Raw genomic sequence first — 16,785 nt, forward strand, 5'->3', positions numbered from 1 at the left:
CACACAACATAGCTTTCTTTTCTTTCCTCAAGCCCATGAACAGAGGTCAGTGTAATTACTCTTGGGGAAAATAACCTGTCTGGAAATTTTCACTTGTCAGCTGTCTTCCTTCAGCACTACCTTGATTTGTTTAGCTACCTGGCTGCCTGCTTGCAGGAGTGCTGCTAAAAATGGTACTCCCCTCTCCTCTGATGAATGCTTCATCACAGAAGATTTGTAGATGCAGCCATTTTTATTGCTATTTAGCATCTGCCAGCCTGAATGTATGATGCCAAAATAGCAGCTGCCAACATCAAACACCACATATGAACCTTATTCTGAGAAAGGGAGTTGGAAGAGGGGCAGATAGTTTTCCCTTGGTTGACAGGAAAAGTTGGAAGTTTGAGGTAGCTCCCCAGCAGTATCATTCCCTAGGCAATACTGGTGGACCTTAGCATCATCTTCAAAATTGTTAAACGTTTTTCCTTCTCTCTTGAGATTAGCCTGGAATGCAGGACTTAGCAGAGCTCTGAAAAAGTTTTCCTTGTTTTTTTAGGATGTCCTGAGCTATGATACCCTTTGTAGTTGCTGGAAACAGAATCACCTCTGCACTGTAAAAAGAAAATAGATTCCTTTTTCTTCAGTTACACTGTTACAACTTCTTACTCCTGTGTTCATACAGGAATACATTAGTAATAGAAAATACAATTATAAAATCTCTTGAGTTGGTGCATGAATAAAACCATCAAATAAGACAAAGTGCTAATAAAATCTTATACAACTTAAAGAATATTACTGTAATAACACTGAATGAAGAATAAGTCATATGTAACAAAAATACATATAAAATAATAAAAATAATATAACTACAGTTAAATATTATTTAATTAAAGCCATTTCCTTTAATGTAATTTGATAATGTTCCCATTCCACCAGGGGTCAAAACTGATCCCTGGTATGACTTCAATAGAATGCTCACAGATGGATTTTTGCCTTTGGTTAAGGCTACTCAGAAATTTATGGCACATTTCTTCTAAAGAAGCTCTGAACACCCTCTTCTGTCATTTGTATAAACCTGAGCTGCAGGTTCTCACACTTCTCAATATCATGTCCCAGCATGTCCCTGCTCCTCACGTTCCTGAGTCTTGAATGTCTTCTAATGATACCAGAGCTCATATGGAATGGAAAGGTTTGCTTATCTTAGGCTGCAGTATCATTCTGTTACCTAGAGAATACTAATATCAGTAGATGGGGCTGTACTACATAACAGGAGCTCAACTAGACACACAGGTACATCTGCATTAGTATTAGCAATACATTAGTTCAGATCGTGCACATTTGGAGCAAATCTGCCAGTTGTCTTAGCTTATAGTACTTTGGTCCACACCACAGAGCAGAGAGAAGGATGTTTCTTAGGCTTTGTATGGTCCTGAAGGGATATGGTTCTCTGATGCTCAGAGTGCTGTATCAAGGAGCAGCTAGCATGGACAACTGCTTGCTTAGTGAATTTGAGATAAAACTGATGAGAGGTTGATCAGAAAGTAAAAAAACATTCTTTATTTAAGTACCATTTTTGTCGCTTACTAATCAACTAGCTGACTGACAACAACTTACGAAATGGAACATTTTCAATGCTGTTCTACGATGTATTAGATACAGTCTTAGGTCTGCATATGCAAATTACTTTTCTATTAGGTGTATATTTTTAACCTTCTTATAAAAATAAACAAACCATCACTTGCACTCATTGCATTTGTTTTATATTTGTTTTGGTTATTCAGTATACCACTGGTGTTTGAACTGAATAGCTGTCTGGGTTCATTAATCAAAACATGAGTAAGCTAGCAGGAACTATCATCCCTAAGCTTGTAAATGTCTTGCTAGCATTAAAACTTATTTTCTGTTAGTTTTACTAGTCCCTTTCACAATTTTCAGTTCTGTTAGGCCTCACTGAAGTCATCTTTTTTTGATACAAGTATATCTCCTGCTCCCTGGAAATTGCTTTATAACTTGGGGGGTTGAGACCTGTGTTATTGTTATTGCATTATTAGCTCTCAAAAGGCATGATGCCCCATACAGCAAGCAGTGGGGCATATACAATAAATCCTGTGACCTCTCTTGTTTTTATTCTGCCTGTATAGCAGAGTATGCAGAAACAGTATTTCATTTGCTTCCTTTTTTGTTGCGTATATGCACTGGAGTGAAGTTTCAGTGATTCTTCCACTGTAACTGCAAAATGCTTTTCCTGTTCACTGTGCTGGTTGATTGTCCCACTTAGCACATTCTTGAGCTTGATTCTTCAAGCTAATTATTTTACAAGGGACAATGGCAAATCTAAATTGCTACATCAAACTGTCAATACTCAGAACGCATTTTTTTGCCTTTATAGAAACAGCAAATAGAACATTCAGCAGGAATAAAGAACATTAACACACTATCTAGGGGACAGCTCTCATTCAGCTGTTGTGTCATTCAGATTGCTGTGCACATCAGATGACAAAGACTGCTGATCAGTGAAGTACCACACTGCATGTCCCACACATCATTCACTGCGAGTTTCCCTGGACTCTTGCCACATCAATATCTGAGAAGATCTATGCTTGCCCACTCCTAGCTATAAGCTGTCAATTATATAGAATGCTGTTTCAGTAGCATTCTCCTTGAAAAACAGCCCTTCCCTTTTGTTACAATTCCCTCTTATCCCTTGGGCTATAGGCTAGGAGCATTATATAGAAAATTACTTAGGATCCTCTCAGTCAGTAGTTTTTTTCCTCATTTTCTGATAGAGGCATTAGCTTCTTTCAAGAGTTTCCGTTTCCTAAAGATGTCACACTGATAAAGATGCATTTATCAAATCTCTGCTAAAAACATTCAGACTAAATGAGGTGGCAGTTTCCCTGCCAACCAGGTATGTATCCTGATGTTCAAAAATACCAGTATGCAGTCATGAAGTCTTTGTGTCAGCAGAGGCTCTGGTGATTTAAGCCCTTAAGTTTATGTACCCTGGAAAATATATTTTGGACAAAGTTCTGGAGGCAAGTGGTAAAGACCATTACAATGCTATGGTTGTCTAAGGCAACAAAGTGACCTTGTGTTGTAGCAGTCTTTCCTTCAGTGGCTGTAGAATGGAGTCAAAACGGTATTTGGACTCAAGGAAGGAAAAGAATTTGGGAGACAGACACTTTAGTTCTTCAGTGCATTTTTTTCGTCGTATTGTTTTTAACTATGGATCATTATTAAGAAGGCTTCATAAGGAGGCTGAGAAGCCAGAGTCTTTTCAAGTGCACAGTGAAAGGGTAAGAGGCAACAGGTATAAGCTACAGCAAGGGAAATTCCAAATGGATTCTAGGAAAAAAAAAGTCACAATAAGGATAGTCAGTCATTTGGAGCAAGTTGCCCAGGGAAGCTGTGCAATCTCCATCTTTAGAGATACTCAGCATCAGACCGGATGTGACCGTAAGTAACTTGATGTAATTTTGAAGCTCTGTCTAACTTTTAAGCTGGTGGTGCTGAAGTTGGTGATGCTTTGTGCAGTGCACAAGCTGACCTTCAGAGGTCCCTTTTAAGCTAAATCATTGTGTTTCTAGGGTTATAAACCATCTGGTAAAATGAACTGGGATGAGAAAGTAGAAGTTGAGAGGCTGAAGGGGAAGAGAGAGCTAGTTCTGCTGCCTATTGTAAACTTTTTTTTTTTTTTTTTATGTTTCTGTTTGGGACTGTTACAGAAAGTTTAAGAAGATAATGCTAGGTCTAGATGACTCTGATTCACTTAGTCAAATTCTTATAGTAGTACAGCAGCAGCACATTTCAGAAAAGTAGTTTTTGTTTAAATATTTGTTCTCTTTAATATGTATTTTCTTGAATCTTGTTCAATTTAGCACTGTAAAAAACTGGATCCATAGTAATGTAATCTTGAAATGTAGCAGGATGTAGCAGAAATGTACATGAAGACACACCATTTGGAAACACATCTATTTTCCAGAGTAAACTGTTAAAAAATGTCAAATGTGCTAATTCGATATCTACTTTTGGCATGGTTGAATCTTGTTTGTGGAAGCGAAACTAGACAGGATTTTCAATGTCATTGGTAGCCTGCTTATCCTTCATGACTTATACTCATTCATATTGATTTTTATATTCATTCATTGATCAATTCTTTTGTAACAGAGTCTACAAATAGTTTCTGGCATAAAACTCTAAATTTGGGGATGGAATTGCGGTTTAGATGGAAAGTTGCAGCTCAGAGCAGAAGAGAAAGTCAAAAAGTGCTGCGGTGATTATGCTGATTTCGCTTGTTTGATTGTCTCTTGTTGGTTTATGAGAGTTTGAAAAGGGTTCTTAAGGTCCTTGGGCACGGAAGATAGGATGGTGGTCAGTGATCTAATAATAGCAATGAGAACATGCGCGGATTTAGCAGTGACAACGGTGATTCATGATTTATCTGATTCTTCCACTTCAAAAAATATTCCCTTGCATCTCTCTGCATGGCATCATCTTACATCTTCTCTCCAAGATCTGCTGCATTAAAAAATCAGTAGAGCATAAGGTTGTTCCATTTTTAACACAATAGGAATCCAGATTTTTCTGGATTTTGTATTGTTAGGGACTCTAAATTAGATCCCTGGCTTATATTATACATTTATAACATTTCATTGTCCCTTCTAAGATACTGTTATGCTTAACTAAAAGAGAATATGTTAGTGCACAAGTGAAAAGGCCTTTAGTGGTAAAAATTCGAATTATTTCTGTCTCAAGTAGCATTTTTCCTCGGAAGTTCTGGGCCAACATAGCAGCACATTAGAGCCTTTCATATATACAAATATAAAGAATATATCATCACTCAGCAGTCAGTGAAAGAGAAACTCACTAAAGCGACATTTCAGTGTATATCTATGATATATTAATGTACTTCAACTGCTCTACTAAATCACTTTCCTCTTTGCCTTCCGTTGTGCCTTTACTATCTTATTCATGTATAATTCCTTTCTTGCTTATGTGAAAACTCTCTGTTCCATACGAACTGTGAAAGCACTACCATCAATATAATTACTACTTCTCTGATCCTGAATGAGGGACAGAGACTTTGGAAGTGGTGGGAAATGACTACAAGAAACAGTTTCAATCTACATAATTGAAGGCTGCCAAACAACAGCTATTGAAGTGAAACTTCAGCATAGTATCTCCAGCAGATGTTTATGTTTCTGATCTCTTAAACCACTAAATACTACCATGTCTATTGAGGCTGTGAAGTTAAGCTATCTTTTTCACTCCTCAGGGTGATGTCCTATTTTCAGTAGCACCAGAAATGTTTCTGCAAGGAAGATGTATGCTCATAGACCACTGTGCTGTTGATCTTCTTCATGTGATCTAAAGGATTCTTCAGGGACATCTTGCCCAGCCAGTACTTGCGAGCAGGGTGAGCTTGACACGTGCTGCAGGTGAGCCCCAGAGTTTCAAGCTGAACCACTGAGTTCAGAGATTTTGCATGAGGTCCGAGGGCTATGTTTTTGTTTGAGTGAAGGTGTTGGTGGCTGACTTGCAGTGACTCAAGCAAATCAAGAGCTGTGCTGATTACTCTGCTCTTCAAAGTTGAGTGGTTGATTTCAGATCATCCTAAGGCCAGATACATAGGTTTCCAGTCAAGACTTAACGATGAACTCATCAAAGGTGATGGGAGTTCTGCTGAGTTTAGGGAGACTCAGATTTTACACATAAAGGCAAATATTTTCTCTCGCCTGACTAGCCAACTGAAAGAAGAATAACGGGATTAGAACCTTGGGGTGGGAAGGTTGGCCCTGTAACTTGCTTTTGTTCTCCTTGAGTTTGTTAATTAAAGGAATTTTGGAAAAACAGTGACTAAGAATCTGTTAAACGAAGAGCTGCTACAGCTGCCCTCCCTCTGGAGCTCCCTCTTGCTCAAGAGGGCTCCCTCCTCCCTCACTGCTCAAGATCATTTTAGAAAGGCCCTGCAGTTCTTTACTGTAATTGTTGGCTTATTCAGTGACGTTCTTACATAGCTTTTTTAGAAGTTACTAAAATGTATGCACATATAGCCCTGGAGCCCTACTTCCAGTCTTTGCATTTGCAAGAGCTGCTGTGTTTAATTAACAGCTATGACTGGCACACAGAAAAAAAGAATACATAAAATCTGAGGTAAATAAGCATATTTTCATCCTGAATCTGTGTGGAGCAGTAGCCTGCATACCTCACTAACAAAATCTCTACTGCATATATCTCAGCTTGGTAACAAATTAGGGAAAGAGATGTAAAGTCTGTAATGAGTGATGCTCCTGCACTGCTGAGTATTCTTCACTACCACTGGCATACGTGGGAACTCAGAGCACTTAGCACTCTACAAGATCAGGTTTTTGGTAAATATTTCAGTTAACATTGTGTTGGAACCTTGTTCGTGCAGGCCAGAGCACAAGCTCTTAAGTATTATAGCCCTACAATCTACATGAATAAAAAATATTTTATAACTAAAATTCAACAGATATAAGTCTGATTGCACTTCAGGAATGTTCTGTTGCTTAAATAGGAACTATTTTTACAATCACATTTTCAGAGAATCAAGCTGGGAATTATTTAACGTTGGCAAAGCATACATATTTTTATAGAAGAAAAGAGCTCACGTGATCCTATAGTTCCTGGTGATAACAAACCAAAAAAGAGTTTTTCTTGCTGCATGCATATTTATTATCAAAGATGAATTCCCTTTATTGTATCTCTGCAAGTGACTGCTAAATAAAATCAAAAGAAAATGTGTTTTTTATAAATACATATACCAGTTGGTATCATATCTTCCATTAGAAGGAAATTAGATCAAATTCTGATTATGTCATCATCATTTTCCAGTAGTGCAATACACATGTTATTTGAATCTCACTAGGAAAAAGTGCTGTGGAACTGTTTCTCCCAGTTTATTCAACTTTCCCTGAAATGTAATGTGGCTTTCAAAAGCTATATATCGTGGTGGTACATACAAAGATAAGGTAGGTGAACTTTCATAATCCTGTCCAAAGGGCCTGTAATCCTGTCCAAAGGAAGAAATAATTTTAATTTATAAACTAACATATCTGATATGAATTTTTTTTGAGACGATAGTTGGATTCCCATTGAAATCAGCTGGACTTGCACGCATTTCAGGGGCTCTTGTGAATAATTGCTGTGTTGAATCCGTCTCAAAGGCTTCCTTTATGCTACAGAGTAGCTTGGTGCCAATGTATTCAATTTTCAGCATGTCATCTCAAATGGTTCATCCTATCTTAGGCCCTGAGGTGATGCTTTATGACAATGAGTTTCTCAGGTAATAGAACACAAGATAAGGATAGAAAAATGTACAGAAAGGAAGCTCTGTTTTTGACAAATATAGTAGTCTGTGGAGTTTTTGCTAAATAAAATAGTGTATGAAGCTCTGTTATTTGTTAAATCTAAATATAATGTACATAACTGCAATGAGAAAAAATCTTGGCTACACTAATCTCGCCTCAAGAAAGAAAATCCCAGCCTTACCTCAGAAGCTTCCAAGCCATTACTACCTTGCCAAGGAGCAATATTTTGTACTGAGACAGAGATTACTTTTTGTTATGTTTTTGTAAGCATCTAGCAGAATTAAGCCCTAGTCTTGTGGCAGTTTGATACTACCATGTGATGATGATAGAATACTTATTGGCAATTAAAATACATATGGATCAAATAATCTGTGATGCATTGTATCACTGTAATCATTTTTTGTGTGATATGGATAGATTTTTGTAATATGAAGGCTCATTTTTATGACCTCTTACATTTTCAGCTTGGTGCCGACTAACTTTTCCTCATCTCTCATCATCTCACATTATATTAGCAGTAAAAAATGCTTAAATAATATTAATTTGGATGCTTCTATTACAAATGTTGTGTGTATTTTCCCTTGTTCCTTCCATTTATCTGTCTGATGATAGTCTACAGTAGAAGTGATTTTTTTACTAAATGGCTCTGAGAATTGTACAATGGTTATTAATTAATTTCCCGTGTTGCTGTCTTACTATCAAAATGCAAAGTGCAAAAATTCAGTGTAAGTAAATGTATTGACATTTCCTTAAATCACATGGAAGATAGTTAAACTAATCATAATTGTCCAATAGGTGGATAAAAATAAGCTTGGTTTATCTGCTTGCAGGCACAAGTCAATTACTCAAGAAAGCACATTTGCCATATTTCTATTTTTACTAAACAGAAGTGAAAACCCCAGAAGGAAGAAAACATTCCTAATAAGAAAATGCTTCATTTTATAGGCATTTTATTTTCCCCTTTCACAAATCTCTGTAATCCTCTTCAGTGAGGTGTGCAGGTGTTTACAAATACTCTACAGGACCACCTACGGAAGAGCTACTGGCACTTAGGATTTGGCTCCAGTGCACATAGCAATGTTATCAGTGCTGTAGGTTTAACTGCAATACTTCATGTTTTCAGAGAGCAATATTCAAATGACTTGTCAGGATAAAGTTTGTATTATGCATTAACTGTTAGGAAAACTGAGAGGTACTGAGTGAGAACGTAGCATCTGTACAAATATCTTCTTTCCCCCACTCCTGGCCTTCTGAGTAAGGTGGAGACAGAAATGTTTGTCTCCACACACACAGAGATTTGCTTCCCCAGAGATTTCAAGAGGTGAGAAAGAGCAGTGAAAATTTACTTTTTCTTCTTGTCCTTCTTATGCCTGAGAGTGTAGTGAAGACAGTAGCTTTAAACTGTTTTTTTCTTTTCTTTTTTCTTTTCTTTTCTTTTCTTTTCTTTTCTTTTCTTTTCTTTTCTTTTCTTTTCTTTTCTTTTCTTTTCTTTTCTTTTCTTTTCTTTTCTTTTTTGATGAGGCAGTTGGTAAAACGTTGGATATTACTGAATCAAATCTATTATTTTTGGGCTTCACCAGTAATTCTTAGTCCATAATCTATAATACAGTCCTGCTTGTCTGTAAACAGTTGTCCACAATCACATTTTCCTACTTCCAATTCAGACAACTAAAGCCTCGGTGAATACTTCCCTAACAACACTTCTTCATATAATCAACTACTGCCGCTGCTGCTGCTGCTGTGACCACCTTTATGTGAGGATTGATTGTAGGATTACAGTGCAGATGGTCTAGATGTATGCCTATAGTCTCAGCTTTCAGAGTGGTACAGTGAGATAAAATTGTCAACAATCACTTAGGACACATTTGTGCAGAAACAATATCAGAGAATCATAGAATCAGTAAGGTTGGAAGGGACCTCTGGAGATCATCTAGTCCAACCCCCCTGCTCAGCAGGGTCACCTAGAGCCTGTTAGACAGGGTTGCATCCAGGCGGGCCTTGAAGATCTCCAGAGAAGGAGACTCCACAACCTCTCTGGGCAACCTGTGCCAGTGCTCCGTCACTCTCACAGGGAAGAAATTCCCCCTCACCTTCAGGCGGAGCTTCCTGTGCTTCAATTTCTGCCCATTGCCTCTTGTCCTGTCCCACGGGACAACTGAAAAGAGTTTGTCCCCATCCCCTTGACACCCTCCCTTCAGGTACTTGTATGCACTGATAAGATCCCCCCTCAAATCTTTGTGAATATAAGGAACCTGTCTTGAAGACACAACTCAGGTGTAACTAGTGGATGCACCAATCTTCTGAGGACATGGAAAGACCTCTTCAAATGCCTGCAGTCACTTCAACTGATCCCCTCTACCTTATTAAAGGAAGGACAGGATCAAATACGAACAATGGCCACAGTGCAGGTGTGTGCAGGGAGAAACACTTTACAAATTCTTTGTAGAGCCCAGGACCACATATTTTTTGCTGTGGCGACACTTAGTGTATTATTTGAAGATGTTCTGAGTGAGACTATGCTTCTAGGTTGCTGAAACAGAAATTGGTGGACTGAGGGCTGGTAATGGAAGAAATAGCTGGAATAATATGAAACCCTAAAGTACAGTAATGGGATGTATTTTTTAATGTAAAAATTTTATGATGGTTGTTTTTGGAGTAGGTTAAAATCCCAGCTGAACTGCAATTGGCAGTTTGTTATAGCAGCTTTTCCTGAATTTCTCGTAGATTGAGATAACGTTGTTTGGTTGAGGGTAAGGAGTCCCCCAAAGGGAGGAACGCTACTGGTACACTCCTAGTTCTAAATCAGAAAGAATCGTCAGTAGTCCTTCTTTTACTGCAATTTTGTTCTAATATTATACAGTTCTTTTGACTTCTGTCCTTTTTCTCCAGAGAGTTTTAAAGAAGTGCATATACTTAGAGCTCATCAAAAACATTTTATTGAAAAGTTTTCATAAGCAAACAAATTTCTGACTGGTAATTCTTCTGCACTCCCCATTAAATCTTTTATATTGATGAAACTTTATTTTAAAGTAAGGAGAAATATTCTGGAAAACATCTAAATGTCTTGTTGGACAGTTGCAAAGTGAAGTCTTTCAGGTTTTGCTGTTATTTAAAATGTCTGTACATAAATTAACAAACTCAAAACATTTATTTTGATTGATGTATTTTGAATGTGAATGTGGGTTGCTAAAATTTTGATTAAATGAAAAAATCACAATAATTTGGCTTTTTTGCCCAACTTGGGATTAAACTACATTGTTTTCCAGTTGCCACTAAGTATTTTTGTTTTGGAGAGCAGATACATAAAAACAAGTAGGTGTGACAACTACTGAAATCCTCTGAGATACCCCTTAAAATGTAATTACCTGTTCTATAGTTTCTGTCAGTTGTGGTTACCTATGTTTTTGTCATGTTTTGGGACAAAGGACATACTTGATCATGACAGCTTACTATTTTATATTTATAATGGCAAAAGCAGCAGAATACTGACTATCACAAAATTAGACCAAAGTCCATAATATTAAATGGTAATAATTCCCTATCTGTTTTGACTGACTATGCACTCTCACCAGCCTGACTCTGGGAGGATATATTTTAATTTTATCAATGTTTCCAAAATCAGACCAGATCAGTTGTAGCCCCCCAGTGCAAGTTCACCACCTGGAGTATTTTGTGAACCTCCACGCTCTCTTGGGCTCGGCACAGTACAAACACACAGTGAGACTCAGTGCCTACCTAAAAAGCTACCTTAAAGCTATGGAGGCAAACACATGAAGCAGACGTTGGAGCTGGGACTAATTATTCTAGTGTAGCGACTACCAAATTATCAGTTAGCTGGGAACAGATTTTAATCCCTGCTTGAGCTGGTCAGGATTTCATTTGGTATCCAGAGGTGAGAGGCTGTACCATTCACTTGCCAAGCTTTGTGTTCAGGGAAGAGGCTTATTATGTTAAGTACCAAGCTTTTTTAGATTTTACACAGCTCCAGTCCTCCCCTGCCAGTGGCACCAGCCCATGCCCTGCTTTGCATGCTGCCTTGAGGTGGGCTGCCTTATGCTGCCCGATTGCATGCTGCAGCCTGAGAAACGCTGCCCTATGGGCCTTTTACAGTCCCAGTGAAACATACTGGCTGCTGCAGCTTTTCCTTAAAGAGCTAGGATGCTGTTAGTCAAAATAACAAATGTACAGCAATGAAAGAAATATTAATGTGAGTTATAAATTCATGTATTAATTCAATATATGGGAGGGAAATTATTCTAGAAGCATCTGATTTGACTTTTCAGTCTGTGCAAGACCCTGTCAGTCCTGGTTCCAACACTATCCAGATTACTCTCAGACAATGTGTATGTTCCTTTTGCTGCAATACTGGGGAATAATAGTCACTGAGCGATTGAATGTAATGTCTTGCATTGTGAAGGGCAGAACAGCTGGGACTTGAACAATTAGCTTCTAGACACATAGTTAAAGTTCTCTTCCTCAAAGCCATAAGGCATTTTGAGGGGAATTGCTTCTTCATTCTCATTTTGCTTTGCAAAAATTGTGTGAAAGTTGCAAGATTATATGTAGTCACAAAACAGCCTATAGCAGTGACCAGAATTATGTTACCTGTGATTAATAAAAAGTGACAACACTGCCTTTATACAGACTATTTCAGCGTGAGGAATCTGAAAAGTTGCAAATGCAGAGTCTGATCTCAGTCTCACTCAAATCAGTGGTGAAAGAACCATCACTTTAGCTAACGTAAGAAGAGGCTGCTTCTGGACCTGGCATATGAACTCTGCACGTGGCACAGTTAATCTTCTGCTGAACTGCAGCCACTGCCTGTTTGAAACAGAGATGAGGAGTGCTACAGCCCCTTAAAGCTGCAGAGGGGACAGGCAGACTGACTACAGCTCCACCTGGTACCTGTGTTAGGCTGTTTACACTGACTAAAAACTCTGTAGAATAGTAAATAGTTATTGTTTCAAGACTTTGAGACAAATGTGTCTCTCCCTTTGGTCTCTGTCTGACACATCAGTGCCAGAGGGGCCAGCTGAGAACACACTTTGTGGACCGTGAGTCTGTGCTAAGGAGGAGTTTGCCCACACGCACCTGCATGCTGAGAAAGTCACAAGGAGGTGGCCTAGAGAAGAAGTGAAGTCCGTGTGCGTGGCTCTGTAAGGTTGCTGAGGTGTACCACAGCCTGCAGGTCACCTGGGATGGTTTCCATTCGAAAATGGAAGTTGAAAATTTGCTCTAATTTATTCTAGGTTTAATATTTAACTTCTAAAACGAAAAAAGCAACAATTAGCCATAGAAATTCCTGCCTGTTTTATATTTCTGGGTCCTCTCTAGCAAGTATAGTGTGGAATCTTGGCTCTTGCTCATTTTCTTCTGAAATCAAGCACCTTCTGCACCTCAGTGCCCCCTTCTCACAGTGCTGAGGAAGTGATTCATTACTCACTGTGAAAGAGGAGAGTGTGTAACTGGTATCTGTTATGACTTGATTTCTATGTGCTGTTTTATTTGCCTTTTTTTCTAAATACCAAGAATTCCTGTAAAGTGGAGGTAGTGTCTATTTTATGATCAGATATACCCGGAGGCAAAATAAATATGGAAATCATAAAGAAGACCTATTTACTCTGAAGATTTTTGCTTAGGATGAGATAAAGGTCACTTGGGAGAAACATGTCAAGAATTCTAGTGAGGCTGGCAGACATCTAAGATAACCAAAGAATCAGGATGTTTAGAAAGGATTTAAAACAATAAGGGAAACAAAGGTGCTATTTCTGGAAATACAGAAGTGTTCCATTTGAATGCAAGAATGATCATCTGGATCATGGCTTCAGAACTGGACAGTGCACACACTGCAGAAAACATCAGGTTAAACTGATCTTTCCTGTTACTGTTTGGAGATGTAGCAATATTAACCCACCCCTCTCCCCTTGTGTTTTCCCCTCCCCAAGGTTGGTGAAGTGAAATGATAATTAACAGACACTTACATGATACAATGCAAAAACAAACATATACCTGAAAGAACAAGTCATAACAGATGCAAGTGGTAATACTAAACTCTGAATCACTTCCTGAAGCCTTCTTTTCCTGTGGGATGTCTAATTTCTATTAAAATTGGAAGAATTTAATATAAGTTTTTACTAAAGTCACTGTAATTAGTAAGTGCAAATATAACAAGAACCCTTCAAGCATTAACAGGAGTGTGTAAAATATGCTTTTAATTTGCCCCCCTTTTGTCTGATTCAGAATGACACGGGTTTTCTTTGATGTTATGCCAGGTTTTGGAGTTTGTTTACAAATAGGTAGAAAAGTAGGAGGCAAGGGAAGCTCCAGTTTTGTAGCTGCACTAGTTGCTGGGTAGGTAGATAGGTGGGATCAAAAATCATCTATGTTTGGAGAACTAACTGGATGAGGACTTGAAATGCAATGCCATTTTTATCTGATTAAACTAGCAGAGGATCTGGCAGTTGGCTGTCAGTCTAAATCAAATTAGTGGTCTAAGGGGGTCTCTGCTGTTCTAATTATATCAGAAGGGGCATCAACATAATTTTTGCTAGTTGCTACTTTTCTTCACTGTGAAAAGGCTAGGGGTAAAATGCCAAAGCTGGGGGCAGTGGGCTGGTTTAGAACATTGGCAGAACGCTAGGGAAACAATCTAAACTGCTACTAGCTTTTATTATTTTTTTTTTAGTGCAGAAATAAATGTGATCTGCTTCACTGGTAGAAGTAAAACCCTTCCATGAACAACGTGGATAAAGAATGTATAAGAATTAGGCTTGTCATTTCCAGAGGAAGCCTCTGACATTTGAAAATGGCAGAGGGTATGCTTGCAGGCTGGTCATTGTACAGCTCATATCACCTTGGATTAAGTTTATATCATCCACCTTGTAGTGGTCTACCCATTTATAACCAGACACCTTTGAAAAACATATCATTGTAATGTGGTATTTCTGAATAAGCAGATAATGCCAGATTTAACTGTTATCTTTACTGCTTTTATCTTGGAGATAAGCTCCCAAAATCAAACTCTTGGTCTTGCTTTTAGGCACTTCCAGAATAACACAAAATTTGTTCAGACCCTCATTTTGTGATGGACTTGCCTGCAATGTTTTCCTCTTCCAGATATTCTCCATCCTTGCCGTGGATATTCTTCCTTTCCTTGAACAGCAATCTAAAATATTTCAAGCATTACTGATTTCTTATGGAAGAATCACTTCTACCAATCAAAACTAAAGAAACTGAGCTTCCTCAAATTGCTACTAGGCAATCCTGGACCATCTTTCCTCCACTGCTACATCTGCCTAACCTTCACTTCTGTGGATTGGGAACGTGGTATTGTTGCCTCCTCTAAAGCGGGCGAATACAGTTCTGCGTGGCAGCCAGTAGAGTGTGCTCTGGGAGTGTGTAGTGGAAAGTTTGCTTTGAAGGAAACAACCAGGATGCTTGCATTGCTTTAATGGAAGAGAGGTTGAGACAACCTAACACTTACAAATAAATATTGCCAAGCTTTTTTGTATTCGGTTCCATCACTTCACAGCTTTCTAGATCTGCGTAATCTTGTGGATACTGGGAGGTTGACATTATTTAATTTTTAAATTAATACAGAGGGAGGTGAGTGGGTTTAGGTTTAGGTTCAGATTTGCTTTATTTAAAACTAAGCTGTAAAATCATTATCAGATTGGCATGCCTAGATCCCAGATCATAGGCACAAATGGTTCTAAGAGCTTTTTATCTAGTTGGGAGATGACTTATCCATGGCTTAGCACAGGTAACATATTTTCAGTGTCGTTTCTCTCTCTGGGATCAGTATACGGGTGCAGCTGGGTGAAGGACAGCACAGCTAAAACTATCATTATGGCACACTGAGTCCGTATTCTCAGTGATGCTCTTGGTTGCAACTGGATGCTAGAACAGTCTGAAAACTGCTCTGAATTATGTACAGTATGACAATATGTTATGTATCTGGCCTGAGAAGAAGGAGTACAAGCAGGAGGAATGTGCACATGCAGGCACTGAAGATCTGGGCCAATAGTGCCTGGATGGGTTGATAGCCCCATCCTAATGTATATTTATATGGATTTTTGATTTCAGATTGATACACATTGAATTCAGTTGTACACCAAAGTTAGTTAAAGATGCTGGACTAGCAGGCTTAGAGACTGAAGCCTTTTATGCACAGAAGAGGTTCAGCAGAGGCAATGACAATCTTCACTTCCCCCAGATAGTTCTGTCAAAGTGCTTGTGCTGAATTGCCTTCTCTAAGGAGTGAACGGGCATGGAGTAGAGCTCAGTCCCTCTAACATGCTGACTAACTCCCCTCTGCTTAGTTGGTGCATGAGTGGGTAGCGTTACCTCTGTGAAGCATAAAATTCTTTTCTTTTATAGCTCCCAGGCAATGATATTTCCCCTCCTGCAACTGGTCATGTGCTTAGAATATAATCTCATTCTTACCGGTTAATTTTAAGGAAGAAGAATAAAGGCTGTCAAGATTATCTATGTATTTAGCATCTTAGTATGCCTCAGTTTGGTTCTCAAGGGTTCATTAGTTGGCACTGGGAAATAAGTGCTTTTTTTTTTCTCCCGTTAACTAACAAGACTTTCATTTGAACAGATTATTGCTCTTAAGGAAGTGACTGTAGAGAAAAACTGCTCAGCAATCAGGAAGGACTGGCCTGTTTCTGACTAGATTTCGCTTTCTGTGTCTTACACAGTCTGGGGCCAAACAGCTGTAAAACAGAAGGGATCTTCTCTTATTTATATTAACTGTTGAAATAATTTAGTACAGAACAGGTTGTAGGAGGAGATGTGTGGAGTAACAGGTTCCTATCCTGAAGTCCATAGTATTTAAGAGAACATGAAAAAAATAAATACAAACACAGAGTGTTGAAGGGCTATATTCTTACAGAGAATCTTTGGTAAATGAAGGAGAAGGTGACAGTTCGTGTCATTCACTGTAGTCAGTGTGGACAAAAAAACATGGAGGATGCAGGTCAACATTGCTCTGCTCACTCTCTACATAGTGCCAAGTGAGTACTAAAAGATACCATTTAGATTTAACAGCTTTTAGTATATGCTTTGCATCAGTTTAGCTCTGGTAATGTAAATGCTGTTTTCTGGAAGTGGCAGAGGTTGTGGCATTTTGGTGTTATTAGCACCATGCTCTAACCAACTGAGCACTTCCTCTTTAATGTTGCTTGGTTTTATTTTTACATTTGCAGTTAAATGCAGATTTAACTCCCCTTCCAAGTTTACATTTTGTTTCCATGACTCTAAGAATAATCAAGCCTAAGCCAATCCAACTAGAAGGAGACACTTTGCCACAGTGAGTATGAGAGAAATTCACCTTTCCATTGAGGAAAGTTGACTCCTTCAGGAAAAACAGCAAACCAAAGAGGGAAGTCAGGCAGCAATTGTGGGAGGATGGTGACCTGCATGTGCCACCACAAGGAACTCTGTGGTTGAAAACTGGGCCTGCCAGCCT

At 38.6% G+C, this 16,785-nt stretch overlaps 1 protein-coding gene across 8 annotated transcripts in view; it reads left to right on the forward strand.

The window, feature by feature from the left end:
* INPP4B (inositol polyphosphate-4-phosphatase type II B) overlaps window positions 1-16,785 on the forward strand; it is a 384,670-nt gene that overhangs the window by 15,425 nt on the left and 352,460 nt on the right. For all 8 annotated transcript variants that reach the window (XM_062573936.1, XM_062573932.1, XM_062573929.1 and 5 more), the window contains exon 3: window positions 5,255-5,417. The gene's annotated coding sequence lies outside the window, so the exon portion shown is untranslated. The remainder of the gene's footprint in view (window positions 1-5,254; window positions 5,418-16,785) is intronic.

This window comes from Rhea pennata, chromosome 4 (genome assembly GCF_028389875.1).
Source record: "Rhea pennata isolate bPtePen1 chromosome 4, bPtePen1.pri, whole genome shotgun sequence".
NCBI lineage: Eukaryota > Metazoa > Chordata > Aves > Rheiformes > Rheidae > Rhea > Rhea pennata.